This window comes from Aquarana catesbeiana, linkage group LG03 (assembly GCF_042186555.1).
Source record: "Aquarana catesbeiana isolate 2022-GZ linkage group LG03, ASM4218655v1, whole genome shotgun sequence".
Lineage (NCBI taxonomy): Eukaryota > Metazoa > Chordata > Amphibia > Anura > Ranidae > Aquarana > Aquarana catesbeiana.
The window spans coordinates 312788684-312797951 of record NC_133326.1 but is presented as its reverse complement, the minus strand read 5'-3'; positions in this window follow the sequence as shown (position 1 = coordinate 312797951).

The window sequence follows — 9268 nt, the reverse complement described above, 5'->3', positions numbered from 1 at the left end:
ACACACACACACATTCACATCACCTCCCCTCCACACACACACACACATACACAGTGGTGTCTTTTGACCCCCCCCTTTCCCCTATAGCAGTAACCTCTCGCCCCCCTTCCCTCCCATAGCATAATGTCCTATCTGTTTCAAAAGCAGAGACCGGGAGGCAGCACAGTTCTGGACAGAGGGCGGGAGCTGGCAGAGTTGATTTTCATATTAGCTAGCTGGTGATTGGTTGCTTAGGACCACCCTGTGTTCTAGCAACCTATCACCTGCAGTTTAAATGAAAAAGTTCATTTGGCTGTCTCTTCCTCCTTCCCTCAGTCCTGAGCTGTGCTTCTTCCCAGTCTCCACTGTTCACTGATGACAGTGGCAGAGGAGGCTGGAGGCAAGAGGGAGAGAAAGACCGGGACATAGAAGGTGCAGCGGAGCCTCGGAGGAGGCTTGAGGCTGGGAGGAGAGAGAAGGACCGGCACCTAGAAGGCGAGGTCGGCAGCACAGGAACCTGTTTGCGGTCTACCTGTCACCTGCAGGCGGTCGACAGGTTGCCGACCCCCGATGTATAGTGATAAGAAATCCTGTCTCTTCTGCAATTTCAAGTGCATGCTTGGTCTTATTCCTTAACTGAAATGTATTGGTTTAGCACAGACAGGTAACTGGCTTTTTCATAAGGAGGCTAGTTAGTATTATAATTCTGCTGGATTAAAAATAATAATAGATATACAAATCTTTGTACATCTGTCAACATTCACTGTCATTTACTAACCAATATTTTGACTGCTGGTTGTGTTCCTTCTAAGGCTTAATGTACACGGGAAGTTTTAAAACCTCTCCTGAACTATTTAACTTGACAGAGAGTAACCCACGTTTAAAAACGTGCGTTTTGCCGTGTAATATAACATAGAGGAGAGTTCAGCGGCAGCTAAAAAAAAAACGCCCAACTGCTCCTAAACGTCCGTTTACCAGCAGCAATGTACATGAAGCCTAAATGTTTGTGATGCTCTGGACAAATTTATAAGTTTCTATAAAATTCTACAATACTCCGTACAAATATCTCAATGGGGATCCCAGAATAAGTATGAAACTTTTCAGTCCCGGGGGTGTAAGAAGACACGGGGCCACACGATGAGACTGGAAGAGAAGCGGCTTAACCATACCCACTATGCATCCGCGCTATGGCCGAATGATGGCCACAGCGCGGACCTGAATTCCTGGCCGTCATATGACGGCCTCCCCTGTGCACGCTCCCTGCGTGCGCCCTGCAGGGCGTGCGCTGGGCGCGCTGTGATCACCGAGTCACCGAGACTCGGCCGATCACCGATCCGAGTAAGGGGCCGGTCTGCCAATGACAGCTGATCACATGATGTAAACAAAAGATCGGTAATCGTTTTTTTTTTTTTACTCGCGCTGACAGCGCGAGTAGAAAAAAAAGCCGATCACCGGCTCGGATGTCAGGGACATCGGTCCCCAAGTGGAAGAGGCACATCTGCCTCATCAGTGCCACCTAAAAGTGCCACCTAACAGTGCCCACAGTGCCACCTAACAGTGCCCACAAGTGCCACCTATCAATGCCAACAAGTGCCACCTATCAATGCCCACAAGTGCCACCTATCAATGCCCACCTGTAGTGCCAATCAATGCCACCTGGCAGTGCTGCCCATCACTGCCACCCATCAGTGCCCATCACTGCCGCCTATCAGTGCCCATCACTGCCGCCTCATCAGCGTACATCAATGATGGAAAAAAATGACCCGTTTTAAATTTTTTATAACAAAATATTTTTTAAAAATTCAGTTTTTTACATTTTTTTTAACAAAAAGTAAAAATCGCAGAGGTGATCAAATACCACCAAAAGAAAGCTCTATTTGTGGTGAAAAAATGAAAAAAATTTAATTTGGGTACAGTGTTGTATGACTGCGCAATTGTCATTCAAAGTGCGTCAGCGCTGAAAGCTGAAAATTGGTCTGGATAGGAGGGGGGTTTAAGTGCCCTGTAAGCAAGTGGTTAAGCTGCGTAGGGGTTTTTTCATTGTCAGGGGGGTAAGGATGTGGAACTCTCTTTAACAATCGGTGGTGTCGGCAGAAAGTATGGTTAGTTTTAAAAGACTCTTGGGCGAGAATCTTAGCAAAAACAATATACAGGGATATGGGAAATGATTTTCTACACCAGTGTTTCTCAACTCAAGTCCTCAATGGGCCCCAACAGGTCATGTTTTCAGGCTTTCCATTATTTTGCACAAGTGATTTGATCAGTTTCACTGCCTTAGTAATTACCACAGTTGTTTCATCTGAGGAAAATCCTGAAAACATGACCTGTTGGGGCGCCTTGAGGATTGGAGTTGAGAAACACTGCTCTACACGCACACACACCCACCAACCCAGGTTAAACTGGATGGACTGTTATCTTAATTCAACCTTACCAACTACAGTCAGGTCCATAAATATTGGGACATCGACACAATTCTAATCTTTTTGGCTTTTTACACCATGACAATGGATTTGAAATGAAACAAACAGGATGTGCTTTAACTGCAGACTTTCAGCTTTAATTTGAGGGTATTTACATCCAAATCAGGTGAACGGTGTAGGAATTACAACAGTTTGTATATGTGCCTCCCACTTTTTAAGGGACCAAAAGTAATGGGACAGATGAACAATCATCCATCAAACGTTCACTTTTTAATATTTAGTTGCAAATCCTTTGTAGTCAATTACAGCCTGAAGTCTGGAACGCATAGACATCACCAGACACTGGGTTTCATCCCTGGTGATGCTCTGCCAGGTCTCTACTGCAGCTGTCTTCAGTTCCTGCTTGTTCTTGGGGCATTTTCCCTTCAGTTTTGTCTTCAGCAAGTGAAATGCATGCTCAATTGGATTCAGGTCAGGTGATTGACTTGGCCATTGCATAACATTCCACTTCTTTCCCTTAAAAAACTCTTTGGTTGCTTTCACAGTATGCTTTGGGTCATTGTCCATCTGCATTGTGAAGCGCCGTCCAATGAGTTCTGAAGCATTTTGCTGAATATGAGCAGATAATATTGCCCGAAACACTGCAGAATTCATCCTGCTGCTTTTGTCATCAGTCACATCATCAATAAATACAAGAGAACCAGTTCCATTGGCAGCCATACATGCCCACGCCATGACACTACCACCACCATGCTTCACTGATGAGGCGGTATGCTTTGGATCATGAGCAGTTCCTTTCCTTCTCCATACTCTTCTCTTCTCATCACTCTGGTACAAGTTGATCTTGGTCTCATCTGTCCATAGGATGTTGTTCCGGAACTCTGAAGGCTTTTTTAAATGTTGTTTGGCAAACTCTAATCTGGCCTTCCTGTTTTTGAGGCTCACCAATGGTTTACATCTTGTGGTGAACCCTCTGTATTCACTCTGGTGAAGTCTTCTCTTGATTGTTGACTTTGACATACATACACCTACCTCCTGCAGGGTGTTCTTGATTTGGCCAACTGTTGTGAAGGGTGTTTTCTTCACCAGGGAAAGAATTCTTCGGTCATCCACCACAGTTGTTTTCCATCTTCTTCCGGGTCTTTTGGTGTTGCTGAGCTCACCGGTGCATTCTTTCTTTTTAAGGATGTTCCAAACAGTTGATTTGGCCACACCTAATGTTTTTGCTATCTCTCTGATGGGTTTGTTTTGTTTTTTCAGCCTAATGATGGCTTGCTTCAATGATAGTGACAGCTCTTTGGATCTCATATTGAGAGTTGACAGCAACCGATTCCAGATGCAAATAGCACACTTGAAATGAACTCTGGACCTTTTATCTGCTCCTTGTAAATGGGATAATGAGGGAATAACACACACCTGGCCATGGAACAGCTGAGCAGCCAATTGTTCCCTTACTTTTGGTCCCTTACAAAGTTGGAGGCACATATACAAACTGTTGTAATTCCTACACCGTTCACCTGATTTGGATGTAAATACCTTCCAATTAAAGCTGAAAGTCTGCAGTTAAAGCACATCTTGTTTGTTTAATTTCAAATCCATTGTGGTGGTGTATAGAGCCAAAAAGATTATAATTGTGTCGATGTCCCAATATTTATGGACCTGACTGTATGTATAATGACAAAGTGAAAGAAGTTTATTTGAAATCTTTGTAAATGTATTAAAAATAAAAAAGCAAAAAAAATCCCATGTACATAAGTATTCACAGCCTTTGCTCAATACTTTGTTGAAGCACCTTTGGTACCAATTACAGCCTCAAGTCTTTTTAGGTATGATGCTTGGCACACCTATTTTTGGGTAGTTTCTCCCATTCTTCTTTGCAGGACCTCACAAGCTCCATCAGGTTGGATGGGGAGCGTTGGTGCACAGTCATTTTCAGATTTCTCCAGAGATGTTCAATCGAGTTCAAGTCTGGGCTCTGGCTGGGCCACTCAAGGACATTCACAGAGTTGTCCCATAGCCACTGCTTTGTTATCTTGGCTGTGTCCTGTTGGAAGATGAACCTTCGCCCCAGTCTGAGGTCCAGAGTGCTCTGGAGCAGGTTTTCATCAAAGATGTCTCTGTACATTGCTGCATTTATCTTTCCCTCGATCCTGACTAATCTCCCATTGACTGCCGCTAAAGAAACATGGTATTGGCCAGATGAAGAGCGGTGCCTGGTTTCCTCCAGATATGATGCTTGCCAGTCAAGCCAAAGAGTTCAATCTTTGTTTCATCAGACCAGAGAATTTTGTTTCTCATGATCTGAGAGTCCTTCAGGTGCTTTTTGGCAAACTCCAGGTGGGCTGTCTTGTGCCTTTTACTGAGGAGTGGTTTCCGTCTGGCCACTCTACCATACAGGCCTGATTGGTGGAGTGCTGCAGAGATGGTTGTTCTTCTGGAAGGTTCCCCTCTCTCTACAAAGAAATGCTGGAGCTCTGTCAGAGTGACCATCAGGTTCTTGGTCACCTCCCTGACTAAGACCCCTTTCCCCTGATCGCTCAGTTGGCTGGACGGCCCGCTTTAGGAAGAGTCCTTGTGGTTTCAAACCTCTTTCATTTACGGATGATGGAGGCCACTGTGCTCATTGGGACCTTCAATCCTGCAGAAAATTTTCTGTACCCTTCCCCAGATCTGTGCCTCGATACAATTTTGTCTCGGAAGTCTACAGACAATTCCTTGGACTTCATGGCTTGGTTTGTGCTCTGCCATGCACTGTTAACTGTGGGGCCTTATATAGACAGGTGTATGCCTTTCCAAAGCATGTCCAATCAACTGAATTTACCACAGGTGGACTCCAATCAAGTTGTAGATACATCTCAAGGCTGATCAGTGGAAACAGGATGCACCTGAGCTCAATTTTGGGTGTCATGGCAAAGGCTGTGAATACTTATGTGATTTTTTTCGTTTTTTATGTAGCAGAGCTTTTCCTTTACCTTTAACCCCGAAGCAACTGCTAAAAATGTTCTTTCGGGCTTACCGTTACCATCTTCACAGTCTCCATCCTAGGGGTACTTATCACTCGTTCAACTCAAACACTGGCTCCAACACTTAGTCCTTTTTTTTCTTCCAAGTTTTATTAAGTATCAACATATGCAATAGAAGGGTAGAGGGTGAAAAGGGATTCAGGTACCTTGGATCTTGCGGTTTGAGGTAATTTCTATATCTAGCGAATAACACTTCCACAGCTGGATTCAGCAACCACCGGATAGGCCTCTCTCACTGACCTAGCAGCCGATGCGATGCTCGAACACGGTCTCTGCCACAGACCTTATAATCTTGAGTGAACTAATTGTGATGATCTACACGGTCTCTGCCACAGACCTTACAATCTTGAGTGAACTAATTGTGATGATCTACACGGTCTCTGCCACAGACCTTACAATCTTGAACGAACTGACTGTGGTGTTTAATCCAAGATGCGTCTCCGACTGAGTTCCCAGGCTCTTCTCAAGATACCAGCCTTATGCTCGGTCCTCTCCCGAAGAGTCCTCCCCTGGTCACTGCAATCCCTTGCTTCTTCCCGCAGGCCTGACAGCAAAGAGACCATCATTTGGACCAATAGGCCACTAAGACTCTGATCCTTCCTTTAGTAGCTAGGCCTTAGGTCTGCCAACCTCAAGGCAGAACTTGAGGAACTGTAGTCTCCCAAGCCAGGAGGGCCATGAGATAGGGAGCGCCAACCCCCCCCCCCCCAGGCTCGGGGGTCAGGAAGCGCGAACCAAAAAGCCCCTAAAAGATGGCGTCTGTTCCTTAAATACCCCTACCCAGAATGTCCGGCTTGTAAACCACTCCCACTGAAAAGCTTCTGAGCAAAGAGTAGTCAATATGTTCGACCAGACTGTATTTCCCGCATCCACCAATGATGACAGCACCACCCATGGTTGGATGGAAATATGCACAGTCCAGCCAAACTGGTACAGAAACCATTACATTTAGGCAATAATAAGTTGAGCCTAACTGTAGCTTCAACTATTTTAAAGTTCAAAAGAATAGCGACTGCTCTTCAGGAGCAGGACGCTACATTTATTTTAAATAAATATACAAAGATTTCAAACAGTTCTTTCATGTTGTCATTATGGGGTATTGTTTGTAGAATTTTAAGGAAAGTAATTAATTGAATCCATTTTGGAATATGGCTATAACGTAACAAAATGTGGAAAAAGTGAAGCGTTGTGAATACTTTCCGGATGCACTGTTGCTGGCCACAAACCATCAGGAATCACAAATACGATAGAACGTAATCATCACAAAAATTAACCGCTTGCTGACCAGCCACCGCAGTTGTACTGCGGCAACATGGCTCAGCTGCGTGAATCGCCGTTATGTTACGTCGCTTCCTTTTTTGGCCACTAGGGGCGCGCCCGCGCCCCCTGCTCGCCCATGGAGCCGATGTGAGTGCCCGGCGGTCACGATCACCGCTGGGCTCCCGTGATCGCTAGGGGCACACCGAGGACTGGGATCTGTGTGTGTAAACACACAGTTTCCCATTCTCTGAGGGGTATGAACAGCGATCTGTCATCTCCCCTACACTGTCCTCTCCCCCCTTCAGTTAGAACACACACTAGGGAACCCAATTAAGCCCTTAATCGCTCCCTAGTGTTAACCCCTTCCCTGCCAGTGACATTTTTACAGTAATCAATGTATTTTTATAGCACTGATCGCTGTAGAAATGCCAATGGTCCCAAAAATGTGTCAAAATTTTCCGTGTTCGCCATAATGTCGCAGTCCCGATAAAAATTGCAGATCACCGCCATACTAGTAGCAAAAAAAAAAATTATAATAAAAATGCCATAAAACTATCCCCTATTTTGTATTTGCTATAACTTTTGAGCAAACCAATCAATATACGCTTATTGCATTTTTCTTTATACCAAAAATATGTAGAAGAATACATATCGGCCTAAACTGAGGAAAAAAATATTTTTTTTTATATATTTTTGGGGGATATTTATTATAGCAAAAAAGTAAAAAATATTGCGTTTTTTTCAAAATTGTCGCTCTTTTTTTGTTTATAGCGAAAAAAATAAAAACCGCAGAGGTGATCAAATACCACCAAAAGAAAGCTCTATTTGTGGGAAAAAAAGGACGTCAATTTTGTTTTGGTGCAACGTCGCACGACCGCACAATTGTCAGGAAGGGGGTAAAATCTTCCGGGGCTGAAGCTGTTAAGCATGCATGAATTAGATCAACCACTGGAAATCTGTCAGTAGTGAACTTAAAACTTTTTTTTAATGCACAAAATTATAATTTAATTGATTTTTTTTGTAGTGTTTATTAGTACCAGGATTTCTTTTCATATAGTTGGAATGAGATCATCAATAAAGTTTATTTATAGAAAATTGAAACTGAGTAAAAATGGGAAAAAACTAACCTAGTAGAAAGCTATTGGATTTTTCTGCAAAGCTCAAGACAACTGTGCTGCCCTAGGAAAGCTCAGCCAGGTTAGGGCTGGGTTTACATATATGCAAATTTCTCCGCATCCAATTTGCATGACAGGCGAGTGTGACCTGCTCTCAATGGAGTTGGTTCACACAGGTTGGGGGCGGCCGTGGCCCGGATTGCACAAGGGTCCTGTGCGTTTTTAGGTCCAGTTCAGGTGCGAATTCAGGCAAAAATTTGGACCTGAATCGCACCTGAACCGCTGTACAGAAATGCACTGGTCCCCATGCTGTGAACCGAGGCCGCACATATGTGAACCCAGCCTCAAAGAAGAAATTTCCAAGGACTTTGAACTATTGAGCCAAGGCAACTACATATTTCCAGTAATAGCAGTGGCGTCGCTATGGGGGGGCGGGGGGTGCAGCCTGCACTGGGTGACACCCACCAGAGGGGTGACACCGGGGCCGCCACTACACAGTGCACTATATTGCATGCACTTGCAGAGCTGCAGCGAAGCGGTGTGAGCAGGACATGTAGCCGTGCGTGGGAGGCTGCCTATAACACTCCCCAGTCAGTGAAGCTAACCCTCGGGGATCTCCAATATCTTATTCAGCCAGGGTTGGTGGGCAGAGCTGGGGGTGTGGCTGCCTCCTCCACTTCTCCCACAGACTTCTTCACTCTAACTCAGGGGTAGGCAACCCCTGGCACGGGTGCCGCAAGCAGCACATGAAGCCTCTTTTGCCGGCACTCAACTACCTCGCCATCAGCCGAGCAACGCAGGGAAGTGTCAGTGAGACACTAATGCATTCCAATTTCAGAATTCCCCACGCCACACCTGCACTGAGGGGGGGGGGGGGCACTGTACCTGCATACATTGTAAAAGATGGGAAACGGTCTCTGTTTCCAGGAGGTGGCGGGCTGTTATTGGCCAATGCTAAAGCCAATCACAGTCCTGCTAGCCCCGCCCACCATCTGGACGAAGATAACTCTCTTGGTTGCCACTACCAATCTCAGAAAGAAGGGATTTCACTGTGATTGAGAAAACCACAATCAGGTGACAGTTTGTGGAATTACTGTTGAGCTTCTGGGAACTTTGTTGAAATTATTCCTGAACCTTTGCGTCACTTACTACTGAACCCCTGCACTCTGTGTCCCTTTAAGCCACAGCCAGTAAAATCACACCCAACCACTTTTTCTCAGTTGCGGGGGCCCAACTTATGATCCTGCTTTTAGAAAATGCCCCTGACCTGAGCTCATCATTGTGCATCCATTCCATATGCTTGTATGTGACATCACATACATCACATACAACATACAAGCACGTGGGCTGGATACGAGAGGTGGATCAGCAAGATGAGTGTGCCAGGACAGGTAGATGTGTCTCATCTCTGCTTCCTTTCACCATATTACGCATATCATAGATGAGAAGAGGGTACATCGGTGGAGCAGGT